This window comes from Leuresthes tenuis, unplaced genomic scaffold (genome assembly GCF_036924035.1).
Source record: "Leuresthes tenuis unplaced genomic scaffold, fLeuTen1.0.hap1 SCAF_10, whole genome shotgun sequence".
Taxonomy (NCBI): domain Eukaryota; kingdom Metazoa; phylum Chordata; class Actinopteri; order Atheriniformes; family Atherinopsidae; genus Leuresthes; species Leuresthes tenuis.
This window is the reverse complement of record NW_027325364.1, coordinates 5734576-5753305: the sequence shown is the minus strand read 5'-3', so window position 1 is coordinate 5753305 and position 18730 is coordinate 5734576. Positions and strand designations below refer to the sequence as shown.

Below are 18730 nucleotides of genomic sequence, written 5' to 3'. Positions count from 1 at the left end.
TTTTATGAACAGCTATTACACTCGGAACACAAATTCACTTATAAATCACTTTTTCACAAAAATTACTTTTGATGAAAAGGACAAGAAAACTATTGTGTATTTGGCTTTTATTTAAACAAGTTTGTACTGAGCTCTCACTAAGGGTTTCAACTCTCATTTCATTCTGATTCCTTCTTTTCTCAGGAACCCTTTACATCATGAGCCTAAAAATAAGAGCAAGCTGCCATGTAGCCTGGAGCTACAGCCAAATCACTGTCTCTCTCAAGACTGTACATCTTTAAAGTAAGCATGATGAATGTGTTTCTTTGTTCGTTTTGTTTTGTCAAATCTCCCCCAAAGCACTCTGAAACAAAATATTTTGATCTCTAATCCAATTATTGGCAGTGACCTTGTCTGCTGTCCAAAAAAAAAAAAAAAACTAGCGAAAACACTGTGGTGTGATTGACAGAATACAACCTTTTCCATTTACAGTACATGCATGGTCCACTTCCTCCCCAAATGTGTCTGACCGGTAACTCCATGGATTTCTGAATGTGTTTTTGTGTTGTCAGCTCTTCCAGCATGACCCTTTGTACCTTACCCACAACCGTCTGGCCTCAACAAAAAAAAAAAAAAACAGTGGAATCATGTTTTGCACAAAATAATGACTTTCCATTCCCCATGTCTGCACTCTGACAGCTGGCATCACAATTCATTATGTCTCTGCCGGAAAAGGCTTCAAAGGTACCAGGGAGAGGCTCTCGCCATGTCAGTGTCAGTGAAATAATCATCGACACTGACAGGCTGCCACAGAGAATTTTTTTTCCTATTCTTCTCCTCCATAAAACAAGCAGATGTTTGGAGAACACTGATTCAGGTTTCAGGACACGTGTAGAGTTTCTTACCTGAAGTCACACATTCCCGTCCTGCATCAGCGTTTCGTGGATTTTTCGAAGGCCCCTCTTTATATTCTCCCATTCATCACTGTCACCTGCTTCGATAGTAAAAGTCTTACAGTCCCCTTCACAATGGAGCAAAAGGCTGTGCCAAACCCACAACAGACTTGATCACATTTTCTCTGTACTTTGTATTTCAAGAACAAAGTTTCAATAGTTCATTGGATTCATCTTCATTTATTTTTTATTCATTTTACGAGCAGAACTCCTTATTTCTACACTCCTAAAATAAAAAAAGAAAACATTGAAGGTGGTTTGCTGAATGTTAGATTTCTCTGTTAGTAAATTACTTGATTGGTGATGATTGTATTGAAACATGGCTGCAGCAGGATAATCATGTTAGAATCAAATAAATGAACTCCTAGCGGTTTAAATTTCCACATTCCTTTAACCACAGACCGAAGAGGAAGAGTGCCAGGAGTCCTCCAACTTGGTTTACTTATCAGACCTTGAGCCATGATAAGTGTTAGCTCTTTTGGATGCCTGCATTTAAAGTGTTAAAGTGTTAAAAATCACAAAAATCAGCTCTCTGTTGTGTATCACCCACCTGGAACTTATTCTGAATGTCTGAATTCTCAGATTTTTCATATGTTGAAAATGATGGCCTTAATATTGTCTTTAATTCTACAGTAGAGCAGACTTAATTTGCTTTTACAGACCTTCTCTCTTTTATTTACCCCCTTTATCTTGAGCTGACACATGGCATTGTCAGTAAACAATTAACAGTATTTCCTGATAACTTTGTCTTATCTTACTTTGTTTAATAACCTTTGAGTTTACATTACTTTACCACACAGTCTCTGCGATTAAATGTCTTTATCGTCGGTGAAGGCAATAGAGGGCAGCTACCAAAATGATACTCTTACAAAAGTTGATTATATTGTTGACAGAGCAACAGCTTCAAAGCTTACATCACAGGACAATGTTGTCCTTCTGAAAAAGAAAGTAATCAGTCAGGGAGGCTGGCTCGTTTGTTTAATTCACAACTGCGTGCTTTAAACCAGACTTCAAGAAAGCTTTAGAGAAAATAGCGTTCTGGTAATTTAAAAGAGGTTCACTTAGTCTGGAAAGATAGTTTGACAGAATAAGAGAAAGCACTTCACAGAGATAGACATGCTTTTTATTCGTCCTTTATAGAACAGGAACAACCCGAGGTATCCTTCAGCACTGTAGCCACTATTGTTGTTGATTTATCACTAAGTACGGCAGCTTTAGAAGTGTCTGCAGAATCTAATGTGACTGACCTGTTGAGGTCTCTGAGCGAACAGAAACCATAGCTGCATCGAAAACATCATGTATTTTAGACACAAAGTAGACACTATTCCAGCCAGACTGTTCAAGGAAATTTTCTCTAAATTAACACATTAGATTTGATCAATTTGTCTTTTTTTGACAGGTCATGTACCGCACACGTTTTAGGTTGCTGTAATAAAAACTATTGTAAATAAAAAAGCTACACTTGATCCAGGACTGTTAGCTGATTAAAGGCCTAGATCCAATTTCCCTTTTATGTCTAAAGTTCTTGAACAATAATGTTGTAGCTCAACCTTATTAGATACACAAATAATCTGTCTGTCCAGAGACTCTCCAGAAAGGGAGGGAGAGGAGAAAGCATCCAATTACTGGCTGTAATGTGAGCTTGTTTAACACTCTGGTTGGACTTTCATCTCATTTAGTGATTAATGAAGCAAAAAGTAAAAAAAGAATTCACTTTAAAGTCAGCTACTGGATCTGTTCCCCATTGGGATGAATTGTAAAAGCAGGTGAAGGAGCTGGCTACAAATTTTAAGCATCCAGATCAGAAAAGAAGGGATGGTATAAGATACTTACAGTTGGCCACTCAATTAATGTCATCAAGGTGTTTTAGTGCTCCTCACATGGTTGAATTTCTACTAATTATTACATATATTAAGACTCACAGTGAAAGTTGAGTCCAGTTGAATACAACATGCAAAAAGTTGTCACCCAGTAGTCACATATTGTCTTTAATACAGCATGATGTTGATCTTGTCAAAAAATTACCTTGAGACCGATAGGTCGCTATCCTCTGGGGATATATTTACCAACTGGTGATGTCACAGTGGCCACATCTCTTTCTTTTCTGACTTTATGGCTGAATAATTTATTTCCCTCTTCTGCGTGATTGTGTTTATGACTGATTTCAATGTTAGTCAAGTAATCAAGCCTTAATATGAAAATATCTGCAGTAACAGAGCAGTTGCTTGACGGCTCATTCTCCACTGGGAGTGTTGAGAAACTGGATGTGGATAACTTGCACAACTTCATTGCAGAGGGAGCAGGACATTTGAATGCTAATTTGAAGATTAGAGGGTTACCAATCAAGATGACCCACAGAAGTTCATGTAATGACATGATTAATGCAAAGAGAACAGGTCAGTTTACACCGCACCCTCCAAAAGTCATTGTCAGTCATGCAGGCTGTTGTTTGCTGTTTGTTCATATATTAACTTGAGCATCAATATTTGCTATGTTTATGACGTAAAAATAATAATAACTGTAAATAATAAGGCAAGGCAAGTTTATTTGTATAGCACAGTTCAACAACAAGGTGATTCAAAGTGCTTTACAGAGACATTAAAACAGTAGAAATAAAAAGCATGATTTAAAATTTAAGCAAAAAAGAAAAATAAGAACAATAGATCAAATCAGTACAATAAAGAAAAGATTGAATAAAAATGTAATAAGATTATATATATGAAAGCAAAGATAAAATAAACTAATAAAAATGATAAAAATGTAAATTATGATAAAATCAGTAGTTAAAATATGATTAGGTTTTGAAACTCAAGCTTTATTCAAATGCAGCTGAAAATATATGTGTCTTCTGAGTGTTTCAGCTGATCTGAGGCTTTCTGGGAGTTTGTTCCAGACATGTGGAGCATAGAAGCTGAATGCAGCTTCTCCATGTCTGGTTCTGACTCTGGGAACTGATAACAAAAAAAAAAAAACGGATCCAGATGACCTGAGGGGTCTGGAAGGTTCATACTGGGTCAGGACGTCACTGATGTATTTTGGTCCTAGACCATTCAGAGCTTTATAGCCTGCATCAGAACTTTAAATAACATTTAATAACTGTAAAAAATATATATATATATATATATATATGCTGTGGTTTACATCTGTCCTCATCCCTGAATCCCTTGAAATTTATCCAATCAGGCCTGTTTCCAGTGTTTGAACTGAGAAGTGTCCATTCAGCAGGTTCACTTCTTTTAATTAGAGAAGCAGCTGCTGTCATGGTCAAGCATTGTGAAATATTCACCTTCAGACACATCCAATATAAACACTTTTAATTTAGCTGCATTTGCAATCACCAAGAACATTGTTTACTACTACTACTTAGGAAAATCAAACAATTTTAACTGCTTCAGTGCCACAGATTACTCTATATGTCAGCTGTTAGAATAGGACGACGTTGGAAGAAATTGTGTTATCCAAGCTGACAAAGTATTAATCTCAAGGCTTTCTACTTGTTGTTTTTATTACATGCTATTACAAACCACTAAATGTTGCTAAAGGATACTGTTAACAACTATATGCCACAAAAACTGGTGTAATGTCTTGTAAATTACAAAAATGTTGTGGTCAAAAATCTAAATCTGTGAAAAAACATCAGCATGTTCAGTGCACTTGGGAAATTCTCACATCATTTAAATTTTCACCACATTAGTTTAGTTTTTACTTTCCCATAAAATGGATTCAATAAAATATAGAAAACTTGAAAGGGCTGCATTACTGCATATTATACAATGCATGAAGTTCAACTGGATATATGTGTGTGTAAGTCAAACCCCTTAAATATATGTATGTAACAATAGCAAGATACAATAATACAAAGACAGCATCGCCTCTAAATGTCAAATTTCCTCTTACTTCTCATTCAGTCAGCCATGTACTCGTGTGAAGGTATGGGAACTTTTTATAATTCCGGTTGCAAAAAGGCATATATATATACATATATATATATATATATAGTTTAATGAAATTAACACAACCATTTTGAAAGGTTTTGTACAATGTTTCTCAGGTACTGCTACAGTGTTTTCAGTATTTATTTTATGTTATAGTGTTTTGGCCACAAACCATTGTGAATGTGCATCTACATAAATAGATTAACTGCAGAATTGGCAACAAGACTTCCTAGAGAAAGATTTTAGATCCAAGAAAAGAGATTGATGTTTTAATAAATCTAATTGAACCTGTAACCATGTGGATATTATTCAGGTCTGGATCATCACACCAAATATGTTAAATTTAGAGGGAAAGACTGCCTGAACCATCCAATGACCACATTCATCCTGCTATACTTGAGCAATACTTCCAGGCTCACTTTCATGTATAAAATTCTACTCAGTGTATTGCTCGAACAGGCAAGTCTTAGCATAAGAGTGAGGGAATAAGTAAAAAGTTCCCCTCCACCTCTAACTTGCTGCCCAGGTTCGTATGCGTGCATTCCTGGACTGATATCGGATCACAGTATTACTCTCTCATTATAAAAAGTACAAAAATAAGGGGGAACAATATAATTACACAGAATTAAAACTTGTAGAGAATTCAACAAAAGTGAACAACATAAATAGCTATCTATTATCTGCTGATTTAAAAGAGCTTATTGAAGCTGGAACAAGTACATAGACAGTAAATTAAAGGACCACATAGCCAACAATTAATCAGTTCGATCCCTTTCAGTTTTCTTCAATTGCCCCTGTAAGTGCAAGGTAAATATCAATTTCTAAGCCTTGAAACATATTTAGAAGGTTGTACTAATATATACCCGGAAAGGCAACCAAACTAAGCTGGTTCGGCTGCCCACATACCCTATCAGTCATATTAAAATATAGTGGAAGCATAGCCAAGACAAGAGTCAGCAACTCCCTCTCTCCTGCTAAAAACCCCATAACTCTCACTCCAGTGCTGTTTATTTTAACTGTAAGCCTGTGTTGGATGCTTGCCCAAGGGGTTTGTGGAGGACGTGTGAGCCACAAACCGCGGCACATTTGGAGGCTTTTAAATGCTCCATAGACACTGGAGGAGAAACACACAGAGATCCAGAAAACACACACTCACAAAACGTCTATCCACTCCCTCCCTCCACCAAAATCCCCCTACAGAGTCAAATACTGGCTCCTTTCCCCCGAAAATGGCTTCAATGAAAACTATTACATTTCTCAATCTGATGTGCCTTTGCTGCTTTTTATAAGCATTTCCATGAAAGAGCCTTTCATGCTGAGGTGAATGAGAGGAGAAATTATAGTTGTCATACTGACTGTAGACTGCCAGGGACATCACAGGACTCAGTGCTTCATATGAAATCCTTCCTAACTGATCAAAAAGGACTGACAGAGCCACAGTGGGTAAATGTTGAAAAAAAACCCTACAACTGTGGCGCAGGAATCTCAGGAAAAGATGATTTCTGCTTGTTAGTTTGTACATTGTCATTAATTTCATTGAATAATGCGTCTGCACTGACTCTGAATTGACTTGCATCTCAGTCTGCCAGATTCTGTTCTCTTTCTTCCCTCAGCCCAGCAGTCAATGATGGCTTTTCACAAACACCCAGTTAACCACCTCTTCTGCAGAACATAAAACATCTTGTGGCTGATTCAGGAAAATCACTCTGTGATGTTTTTGGCAAAAAAGACTTCAACCCCGATCCTTGTTAGCTATTGCGTTGAAGCATTTTTTAACAGCTTTAATGTTGTTTTTGATGGTGTTGTGCATCTGTAAGCTCTGTGTGTCTGGTCTCAAATAAAGTGAGTTTTGTCTTTTTTATGTGATTTTTTTTTGCCAAGTGATATAAAAAAGATTCTCTGTCCATCCTTTTTCCATACTCTCTTATTCCTTTTCAGGGTTGTGGGAGGGAGTGAGAACTGCAGCCTAAATCCCTTACCATCAGGAGAGAGCTGGGGTACATCCTGGACAGGTTGCCACTTTATTGTAGTGCCAACACAAAGACAAACCAGACAAAGAACAGGATAAGGTTCTTTGTGGGTAAATTGAGGGTAAAACTTAAGGACTGTTGGCCTCCAGGTGCATCTTAGTCACCTGTGTTGCTACATAAGAAGGTAAAGGACCTGAACCCCAACCAATGAATTTACTCTCCTAGCTGCAAGATTCAAGTACAATTTTATTTAAAGGATGTGTATTCAAAGCCAGAATCACAGATTTTAAAAAAAAACTATATTCTTTAAAATGATCTTTTGCATTTGGAATCTGAGTCTGAGATAAGGTTTAAAGACTGTCCAAGACTGTCAGTTTGCTCTTGTAAGATCATTTTGATTAAATTTAGACAGCAAGGTGTTCATTTCTGTGTTAAACCAGACCACGATCATTCAGTGCTGTAACATGAAAAAAGGTTATCATAATGCTCTAATTGCTACTGTTGGTGGGGTGTATTTTCTGTGAACATGCGATGGTAAATATCTGTGTATTTGCAAAATGGCAAACACGATCCTGTGAGAAATTATTATTTTTGGTTTAAAGGAACAGGATAAGGTTCTTTGTGGGTAAATTGAGGGTGAAACTTGAAGACTGTTGGCCTCCAGGTGCATCTTAGCCACCCTGAGTTGGGTTAAGCGGGTGTATAAAATGGATGGAACATGATGATAGACGTACAATACATCAGCAATGAAATTTCATTCCTAAATTTTGGGAAATATTCTGTCGTTGCTTTTGAGTTTTTACCTGGCATTACTTTCATATAATGGATGGAGAAAAGCCAAAACATGGTCCCAACTGCTGGTTCTAAGGTTCATATTCTTTTATTGATTTCTGTTTCTCACATATTTCTCATATTTCTTTCTCATTTTTGCAACATCCTGTAGTAGATGCTGCTAACAGGTGAATAAACAGAGGTAACACCTGGCATGGCCTGGAAGACACCAGTAAGCTCCAACATTGATCTGTATTCTGCAAACCAAATTGTTCAAGTAGGTAGGAAGTCGCTGTAAAACAAATCAAGCATTATAAGAGTTTACATCTACACCTGGTAAGTGAAAGTTTTCAGTTTGAGTAAGTGTGCTGTTATAAATAGGCATATTATTTATGCTCTGAACATAATTTTATGGAAGAAATACAAGCTCAAAACATTCTAAAGTGTTAATTGAAAGTCAAAGATTTCTGTTTGGTTGAGATTATTTAAACTTTTTTCAGCTTTGACAAATCACTGTCATTAAAGATGTAGCAATTGTTTACACTTGAATAACTCTGTCTTTTGAACTTCATTTGAAGATGCCACAAAATGAAACAAAGAAAAAATAGGAAGAGAAGAGTTGTCATGTTGTCTTTAATGTGTTTACACGTCTTATCATTCTGAAGCAGATCAAACAACAGAGCCTCTCACTAAATGAACCCCATCATTGAAGGAACTTAGCTAAATACTTAACAGACTCCTGAAGAACTGAGTGTAAGCATTCAGTTCAGAGGAAGGATTTTTTACCACCGCAGCCTTTTTAATTTAACTCTGATCGCATGATATATCTTTAGTAGAAAGTAGTTCCAGAGGGAGAGTGCAAGGAATATCAATCATAACTGTGACAGAGTTGCTTTAAATGTAACTTTTTCACACTTGGAGCAGCACAGTTAAAAATCATGCTCACTTCACCAACTGGAATTTTGGGAAAAAATTCAGACAAAAATATCTTGGCACACATATCCACAACGACTGTGTTGGCATGACTCGAAACCTCCTGTGATAAATGAGTCACCCAGGTCCTTCTCATGCAAGAATTCACAACAAAGATGTGACACGGAGAGAGCAAAAACAACTCCTGCACATCTGGAAAAATGCACAGCACCTGTTTAAAAAAAAATATTATTTAATGGAATTTGCATTTTAAATACATAGAAATCAAGGTGCAGCATTGTTGTTCTATGAAAATTTATAGTGCATGTTGCAGAACATGCTTTTTGCTACATCGTTTCCTGTATTTTGTGCTGCTGCCCTTCACCACATGAGCTGAACTCAGTCGGCAGTTATTTGGTATGGTTGATATGCCTGGCACGCCTGGCATTCATGGCTCAATGCCTGACCCACCCCAATGCTACAGTAGCGTGTCTGTGTGTGGGTGATACTGGTTCAATCCAGAGTGGTCAGGCCACGCAGAGGTCTGGAGTCAGCAGTTCAGACACTTTCACCCAGAGACAAGGACCCACCTGTGCTTGTCTGTTTAATGAAGGCTCTGATTTCACATGCAGGCTCATCTTTGCTCATGCTCTCTCTGCCTGCCACAACCTGTTTGCCCGACACCTGTCTGCACCCCCCTGTCTGCACCCCCCCCCCCCCCCCCCCCCCCGTTAAAGTGAACCTCTTCTCACACTTGCCCCCCTCTGCAGGCCCAGACCCCATCACAGTCCCATTGGGGCTGGCTGGAAATCCCCCAGCACAACTGGTTCCGTACGTCCCTCTCTAGTCCTCAGTGATAACCATCATTCAGCAGCTCAGTCTGTCCAAATCTATCCTGCCAGAATGCTAATGATCACTTAGAAAAAATACAACTATCTAAGGTCACAAGTGTTAAAAGTACAACTGGAACAGAGATGAAAGATACAACTATAATGCCGTATGCTTATAAGAGCACTACTTCCTTCCTGTGAAATCTAAGTCCTTATTCTGATGTTTGACCTTTCAGCATATCACAATATCCAGCTTTTACAGCTTGCTATAATGGTTCTTAAAGTTCTATTTCTCAACAGTGTCTCCTGGCAAGCTTAAGACTCCTCTGTCTCTCTCTCTGCTGGGCAAGGAAGCCACAATCGATAACCAGACACTGAGGCTGCTGGATCAGTTTTCCATGATTGGAAATTGCAGCATTGTTCTCTGTCTTGTAAACAGTTTTTACTCTTATGGTGGTAGTTTGGGTGGTTGGATATGTCACAAAGAATCAATGAGAGGAACAGACTGGCAGGCAGAGATTTCCACTCATGACTGGTGTTATTTATGGAGGTAAATACAGCTACAGCGAAAACATAGTTCACCAAAAGATCATGACCTTCAAGCTTAGTGGTTCTTTTTCTGCACGAAAACAATAACCATATTTTAAATAATTGACTCCAAAACTTCAGAATTTATTTTATGTTTGGTTCAACAAGTTCTCTAACTGAAATGGTCATATGAAGCTGCTATTACGCTCATCACATTGGTCGCTACTGTGTCGCTACACCACAGGAAAAGCTTTAACAGAAGTTCAGAGGTAGTACAATATGTATACACTAACATAAGTACACGGTTCAACTTCTCTGTTTCACTTTTGAATGTTAATTTTATATTTTTGTAACATTTACAGTAGTTGTACCTTCTTAGGCTTTGGTGATGCCTGTAGAGATGGACCCTGTCACAAACTCCTCTCTGCAGTTCTTTCCTGTTTTGTCAAACAAGTCTTCCGTGCTTTCCACGCCAGGTTACAAAGATCTGGTGCATGACTGGCAGAACCAACACCTGAAGTGCCAGCGTTCTTACAAGAAAGGTCCATCAGTCAGACAGAAAGCATTCTGCAGAGTGATCGACAAAGGGCTGCAGCTGCAGGGAGTCTTTATACACATGAGCTGGGCAAGATAACATAGTGCTGCTATCAAGAGACTTTCCCTGTTACTGTGAGAGGATGTTTTGCTCACACAGTGTTCTTTGTTGAGTTGAGACAATAACTGAAGGTCATGAACAACTTTCATCAGAAACATATAAAACTTTTCCATGTATGGAGCTAAGAAAATGCGTGAATTCATTTTCTGTCACACCAGCTATAGTGATAACACACTCCAGCACTCGCTAGGGGAAGAATAGCACACATAAAAGAGACATAAGTGGTTTGATCATGCCCCTCAATATGGCTCAGAACAGTGTCCAGTAAAGTGCCACCCCTACAAATGGCAGAAGTGAAATACAACTCATATGAGTGTTTCCCCGTCGAAGTAGGTGTCACTATAGCCTGTTGCTTAAAAAGCCTTGCAGCTGACCTCTGTGCTTTGAACCATAACCACTTGAGATTGAGACCAACGGATGTTCCATTAATAATAAGACAACACTTTACTAAAACACTTTTGTTACTTTGTGGTAGGGTTTAGGCAGTGACATCAATTGGTTAGAACTAAAAATCAATTGTAGGTTATGGCTAAAACAAAACTTTTTGTCATGGAGGCTGCTTTGCTAACTGCTTAGGTTACATGTCAACACAACATGTAACAGAAAATGTCATTTTCTGTTTGACTTTAGAAAAAAACATAACTTGGTTAGAGTGAGAAAACAGTCACAGTAAGGGCTAAAAACCCACTCGTACAATCTCAGATGACATTTTTATCCTTCTAATGCAGTCACTTTCATGGAGATTGCATATTCTTTGATAATTGGCCATAAATGCCTGAGTGAACAAACACCTCAAGGGCTCGTTTTGGCAGGCTCGTCTGGTCAGTTTAGAGTCAATGCTGTCAAAACTTTTTAGGACACTGTCTTCAAACACTCACTGCTTCAAAGCTCATTCCTGCATGTAGGTGTGGCCATTTTATTGATCCTTAACCAATTGTCTGGCCATAAATGTTTGGCTCTTCACTTTCCTTGCAATGTGTCACTGTTGGAAGATAATCAGTTCATCTGTTCTCACAATTAAACACATACACACGCATTGTGAATGTATCAGATTGTAGCTGCAGGCATGTAAACGAATAAGATGGATTTGTTTTGCTTTCAGATCCTTTTTTTTTTTTTATAATTTTGAAATGACAACCTTGACCTTAAAGCTACAATAATATAGATCTTTAGCACCAGGGAGCAGAACAGCTTGAAGACAAACTGGCAGACATGCAGGCATAGAAGTCAAATTGTCTAATGCACAGCTTGAGGTTAGACATCCACCATCCAACATGAGTAATTTTCAGGCACTGAACAAATAAAAGTTTAGATCTGAGAAATATATTTAGCTCCTTTGGCAAGTGTGCGCTTGAACTTTATTTGAAATACTGTGCTGGAAAGGTGGATAATACGACAGCCATTTGCTGCTGTTGGAAACAGGATTCACACAAAGTATGTGTTGTTGAAGGTCTGGTGAAATAGTGACTACTTCTTAAATTACTGCTGTGCTGAGAAGGTTAATTCTTACTGACTCGCCTCAATATTTCATCAAAGTACTTCATAAAGATGTTTGGATTGGTGTGAACTTGTCATCCACAATAGCTGGATTGTCCGCAAAGGCAGACCACACAAACTAAACTAATCACATCTGCAGTGACTTCACTACAATGCTTAGCCAGAGTTTAGGGAGAGGTCAGTGAATACTTTTCATTTTCCTTTTCTTTTTTTTCCCCTGACAGAAACAAGTCGCTGCTGCTGCTGCTGTTGTAAATATCACTGATGAGAGTACTGATGCTGAATCAAGCAAATGTGCTATAAGAAGCTAATTTTTGTTGAAAAAAAAATCATATTTATTGCAGAAATGAACCTTTTAAATACAACCCCGCTATGTTGACCAGGCTTCTCTGTCTTTGGCTAGGCAAACATGTTGATGGTAATTGTGTTTTAGAGAATGTTGGCCCAACAAGTGCTCAAACTCTAAAAAAAGATGGTATCCACATGTACAAGTTGGGCATTGTATGCAAGTAGCATGCTTGTAATAGTCATTTGAACTGTATTTATTCCTTTTAAATCTGAGTTTAATCTGAGTTGACACCAAAGAACTCATCTGAAAAGCATACATATAGTGTCTGGGGGCTAACAAGATAACAGCAGCCCATTGACCATTCAACTGCAGTGCTGCTGGTTGCAGGAAAGGAACAAAATGATATTCCTGAACATATACAGAGAACGACCCGCAACCCAAGGGCTTGTGGGTGTAAAGAGACAGATGTTAGTGTGTGATATCCTGCCATTTCTCATGCTTGGAAAGCTGAGCATAGCAAAATAGAACTGAAGGCAAACATGGTGCCAAGATGATGTGAAATTCCTCCTTTAGGGCCAGAGAGAACATTTCTCAATTTCTCAAAAGATGGAGTGTAAAAGGCAAAGAGTGTAGATACTGTATGTACATTCATCATGCTAAGTCCAGTCTACACTGGAATTAGATTTTCTTCATCCTGAACGGAACATGACATAAACCAATCTTGAAAATAATTCCAGGTCAGGACAAAATGCTAATATGAAATTTGACTTCAGCCAAAAACAGACCTCTATGAAGGCTGTACTTCATAAAGTGAAATTTACCTGACCTCACCATCAAGATGCTTTCATTCTGTCATTGCATTTTCACTTACATGTTTTCTGTGGGGCTGTACAGTGGTGTGGTGGTTGCGTCACAGCAAGAGGGAAGAGGGACGGTGTGAGTTCTCTATGGGTACTCTGGCTTCCTCCTACCATCCAAAAACATGCATGTTAGGTTAATTGATGATTTAAAGTGAGCATGCATGGCTGTTTCCTTGTTTGTCTTCATTGTGGCCCTGTGACGGACTGGGACCTGTTGAAGGGTTTACCTTCCCTCTTGCCAAACAGCAGCTGGAATAGGTTTGCATAACGCAGGTATAGAAAATGGACGGATGTTTTCTATGAAAGCCCATCTTCCATAATAATTTGTTGACATAGCATATATCTAAAAACCACAGATCTGTTTTATCTCAGATTTCCCCTGGCCTCACAATATCATTTTGCATAGTTTTGAAGTTTTGAATGCTGTATTTTAAACCAAATCATGGTCTCTTCCTTAATCTAAACTGGTCATTTAGTGTCTACAATGAACCAAGCAATGATTAAAAAGAAAGTGGGAAACAAAACTTTGGTAACACAAAGCATGACGGTCCTGAACCTGCTTTTATGATTGGCCTGTTTGATACATTGATAGTGTCTCAGGCTAAGTACAAATAGTTTAGATAAGAAGCAAAACTATTGTTATCAAGCAGAAAAAAACTGATTATGGAATGGCACTGGTTCACAAATGAGAATCAAAGCAGGTCAACACTTGTTAAAAGGCATCAGTCAACTGAGACTTGAGATGGAGTAAAAGAACCCAGGGCAGTTTGTTGTTAAAGCAAAGGCAGGCAGAAGGATTTCAGGATGAAGCCTTAAACTCAGAGGCTGGACTGTGGGAGTAAATGGAGCAGGTAGGGATCCTCGCAAAGGAAGTCAAGGTAGAATTAATCCAGAAACAGGATGTCGCTGGTAGATCCAGAGGAGTCTTCAGATGTTGGAGGGGGCAGATGGTAGCAGGGGTCAGACCTGGGAAAGCTGCAGGCACTGGCAAAAATAAAGACAAGTAAAGCAAAAAAATTTAGCCTTTGAGACACTGAGGCACCCTCTGGATACGGGCACAAGTACACCCACATGTTGCATCAGATCTTGTGTTTTCTTATTCCCTGATTTTATGCCAAATCTTAAAGTTGGCACAGTTCTATCATGAAATATAAAAGTAAAAACCCAAAGCAAAATTTGAGATTTTTCTTCCATGATCACACTCTTGAACAAATAGAGGTTAGACTGTAGCTACTTCTATAAATTCACCATTTCACCCTCAGATCCCTCTTTAATCAGAGAGTTAAGATGAGGGGACAGTTTCTGCTGCATGCCTTTCAGTGTTCTGCCTCTCCCAAGTGTTGGGAGTAGAGCTGATTACTCTGCAGGTCATAAGTTAATTGTTTATGTGACTGGCATGTCGGCCAGAAATGTGTCATCTGCTCCCCTGAAAGAGGAATAAAAGCGTTGATGCTGTATTAACTTTATGAAGCAATGATGGCAAAACGTCAAGAAAAGATGATTGGATCTCAATAACAAACTTGACCTTTGGCGCTTATTTCATAGGTGTAAGAGATTACTTGTGTGTAAGTGTGTGTGTAAGTGTGAGTCACATATCACAATAATCACTTGCAGTGGAGAACATCTTCTCATTTTGTGAATGCGTTACAATTATTACTGAAGACTGGTAAGTTTTGTCACAGACAATAATAACCTAGTGAGATTTAAAAATGATTTAAGAGTTTTTACATCAAAAGAATCCAAAGAAAAGTTGAAGCAATTTAACAAGTGACATCATGTGAGCTTAAGACTTTGTCTTTGATTTAAAACAAATTGCAACACAATTCATTAAAAGAAATTTCAAAATATCTTGTAAATTATATCAATTGCTTTTGTGAACAAATCAAAATCTAAGCTGTCCATGAATTTTTTTTTCTGGTAAATAAGTGGAGGATGCTCATGTTTACTCTGGACCAACTGTGTACAATCATGAGCCCCCACACACTGACAGCAAACTATAATGTAAATGGAAACATTTCTGTGTGTCGACAGGTAAAAGGAAGGTGCCTTCCAGTTGGTTAAATGCATATTACTATTATATGATATGCTTTTGACCAGCTGTGTGCTATGGCCCTCCAGTGTTGACTGTAACAATTTGAAATATTCTTTGTCCTTCACCTTTACCTGACTAGACTAGATTGTGTAAAGCAAACCAAATGTAAGACTGGAATCTACTACATGTTTTAGGTTAATTTCATTTAACTTTTGCACATTTATTTAAGGCTACTCCATGGTCTGAGTGGTAAAAGCTGTTGATTTTAGTATCACTAAAATCCTCTGAGATGAATGACTGATTGGATTTGGAGGGCAAGTGCAGATGTTGAACTATTAGGGCCCCTTTTTTCTTTGTGTCCTCCATCAGCTTTTCTGTATCTTCGAAGCTGCATGTCGTTAAACATCGGGGATCACCGTATGCCTCCATTTTTGCTAACCTCACCTCTCACAGCCGCCCACCTGCTCATGCTGACGACAGCAGCTTCGAGGCTGGCCCGCCCATGGTTCATGCTGATACTCAATTAGTCCTGGAACAGCGGTGCTCCCATCTAACTAATGATTCACAACAAACCCCCACTTGCGCTTACCACTTTCTTTTTCTTTGTCTCTCCTCTTTTCGCTGTGAGACATCTCTTCTCCCACTCACTCTTTTTTTTTCTTTTTTTTCCAATTACATTTCTTAAAATGGCTGCATCTCAGGATCATTACTGTCAGTGTGAGATTGAAGACATGACAGTTTTGAGGAATGTAGATTTCTCTGGGCGGGCGGTAACATTTTTAGTCTTTGTCACCATAAATGAGTTTGGGGTCGTGCGGAGAGTGTGTGTGTGTGAGAGAAGAAAATGGAAACCATGGGCGCAACCACAGGATTGATCTCAAGGACTCACCTCATTGATTTCTTTCTACACCACCTATTTGTTTTCTTGTTCTATGTATCAAGACACATAGTTTATGAGTCATAGCTCCAATGCATAGAGAAGAGGTGTGTTGACTGGTTGGTTATGAACAATCTCAGTATGTGTTCCACAAAGGGAACTTTGCTGTTGTCTTTATGGTTTATATGGTTGTAAAGAGTTGACAATCTAAAAATGTTATGTCATGCAAGAAAAATTACGAAAGGATAGATTTTATCTTTGCAAGACTGAAGAGTATTAAGAATAGCTTTTTTTCAATATTCACAAAATCAAAATTTCGGCCTCTGCTCAACTTTTGCAGCACATTTGAATCTGTAAGCTAGAAATCATTTGCTAAAATGTTAACAATTTTAAATTTATCAACATTAATGCTATCATCACCTACAGTTGTGTATTTTGTTATACATTCAGAAGTTGCAGAGCAACATCAGCTGTCATTTAGTCCCTACCCAACAACAACAAGTCTACTGCTTGTTTCTCTTAGTTCTGTTCTTAAACCTCTGCACAACTGATAGTCTTGGAGGGAAGCGTTATGTTATCAAATTGTCCATCGGTCTAAATTACATGAGGAAATATTTCATGTTTGTCATAAACATTCACTGGGTCTGTACTTGTTCTATTGGATCTCAGTGCTACATTTGATTGATCATGAACATTCAACTGCAGAGACTGGAACTTGTCATTGGAGTTACAGAAACTGTCATATTTATCAACATTCAGTCTTCTCTGCAGACTAAAGTTGATCATGGAGTTCCACAGGGTTCTGTTTTAGGGCCAGTATGTTTCACTTTGTAGACGCTGCATTAGGTAAAATTGTCAATATTACATATTATTGTTATGCAGATGATACCTAGCCATTTTTGTCTCTGAAGCTGAATGGAAGAAATTATCACATTTTGCCATTCCTTTAGTTATGCTGCTAAATGCCTAAACTGCTGGTTGATATCCGATGATGCACTGCACACCTCTCCTCACTCTACTCTCTTTATTCCCCATGTTTGTATGGGCTGTTTTTGTTATTAACTTTGTGGATTATTTTTTTTTCTTTCTTTTTTTTGGTGTGGTTTTAGCTCAAGAAGAAATTCAGTGGTTTGGCTCCCAGCTCCACAGACCACATGTTAAAGTGTCCTTGAGCAAGGCTCTGAGCCCTACTTTGTCTCTGTGTTCTTTACCATGAGAATGACTGTGACAGAGAAAAAAGCAATGCATAGGCTGTAAGATGTATAGACAAAAATGGGTGGGTGAGGCTTGTTGTGTAAAAGCGCTTTGAGTGGTCAGCAACACAAGAAAAGTATTACATAGAGACTGTCCTTTTTCCCATAGCAGATATCAGGCCTGGTAACTCGTGTTTCTGTCTTGGTCCTGTGCTCTATTCCCACTCTTCAAGAGTCTGGTTCTGCTGAAGGGTTCTTAGTGTAACAAGGATCTATCCTATCCACTGTCACCCACCACACTATACATGCTCAGGATGGGCTTTTAAATCAAACTGAGGATCTGATGCAATTTATTTTCTTTTACATTTTTTTTAAATTGGCATTGCATAACTACAGTTATACTCAACTGTATTATATTTGATTAAACTCAGTGGGACTGAATTGGATTTTAATTTGAGTTGAGTTTAATGAATCTTGATCGCTTGCCAGTTATTTTCCTTTGAGATTTTCAGAATATATATTTTGAATCTGAATGGACATGGATGTAAACTGTAACTTGACAGGATGGTGGAAGAATAGGTCTCCAAATAAGAGGCAAGTAATTGTAGCAGGTCTTTGCTCTGATCTCCAACTCCCGAGGGACTATGAGTCACTGTGTTTCTTTGCTGTTTGGCGCAGGTTTCATAAAGAGCCCTTCACTGTGTTTTTGCCGAAAACACCACAGAAAAGACAGGCGATGCGGTTTCAGCTGACATTTCTAAGTAGTTGTACTACACCATGATAGCGACCATTTTCAAGTTATTGTGATTATGTGGTTTTTATATTGCCATTAGATAACATTGCATAAAATATTGCATACTGCCACTTTGAAGGGATAGTTGGTATCTTTTTTTGTGTGAAGTTATTACAAGTAATCTTTATTTTATCTGCTGTGGACATAATTGTCTTTATTAGATATCTGTATAACTACAGATGCTGCCTCAATCTGCCTATCAGTCTCCCACTTAATTCTATTTCTACTCATGAACAAGATCCCGTGATACCTAAACTCTTCCACCTTTGTCAGCAAGTTGTTAGTTCACAGTTTTTAGTTGTTTGTAACACAAGTCCAAGTCTGAAGACCCCGTCTAAAGCTGTAAACCACTTTAGTGTTTGCTGGAGTTCTCTGCTTAATGAGGCCAATAGGACAGCATAAAAAAAAGCAAAGATACAGTCGTGAACTGTAAGTCCCTCGTCCATTGGCTGCACTTATAGACTACAAAGGTTAGAAACAGAATCAGTGGCACTGCAGTCCTGGTAGAGTCTAAAATCCACCATAAATGAGTGTAACTAACAGCAGGTAATGTGAACTAAGCTCTCATTCCAGTGGTGAAGGGCCAAATTGTTCCTGATTATGCAGTAAAATAAAATCTTAAAAATTGTTGATTTGGCTGTCAGAGAACAGTTCAG

General features: G+C 38.3%; 1 protein-coding gene across 1 annotated transcript in view; it reads right to left on the bottom strand.

Annotated features, from left to right (window-relative positions):
- The window catches only part of tnfaip8l2b (tumor necrosis factor, alpha-induced protein 8-like 2b), a 354084-nt gene extending 335651 nt beyond the window's left edge, over positions 1-18433 (bottom strand). The window contains exon 1 of the mRNA XM_072393714.1: positions 18426-18433. The gene's annotated coding sequence lies outside the window, so the exon portion shown is untranslated. The remainder of the gene's footprint in view (positions 1-18425) is intronic.
- Positions 18434-18730: the final 297 nt, after the last annotated feature.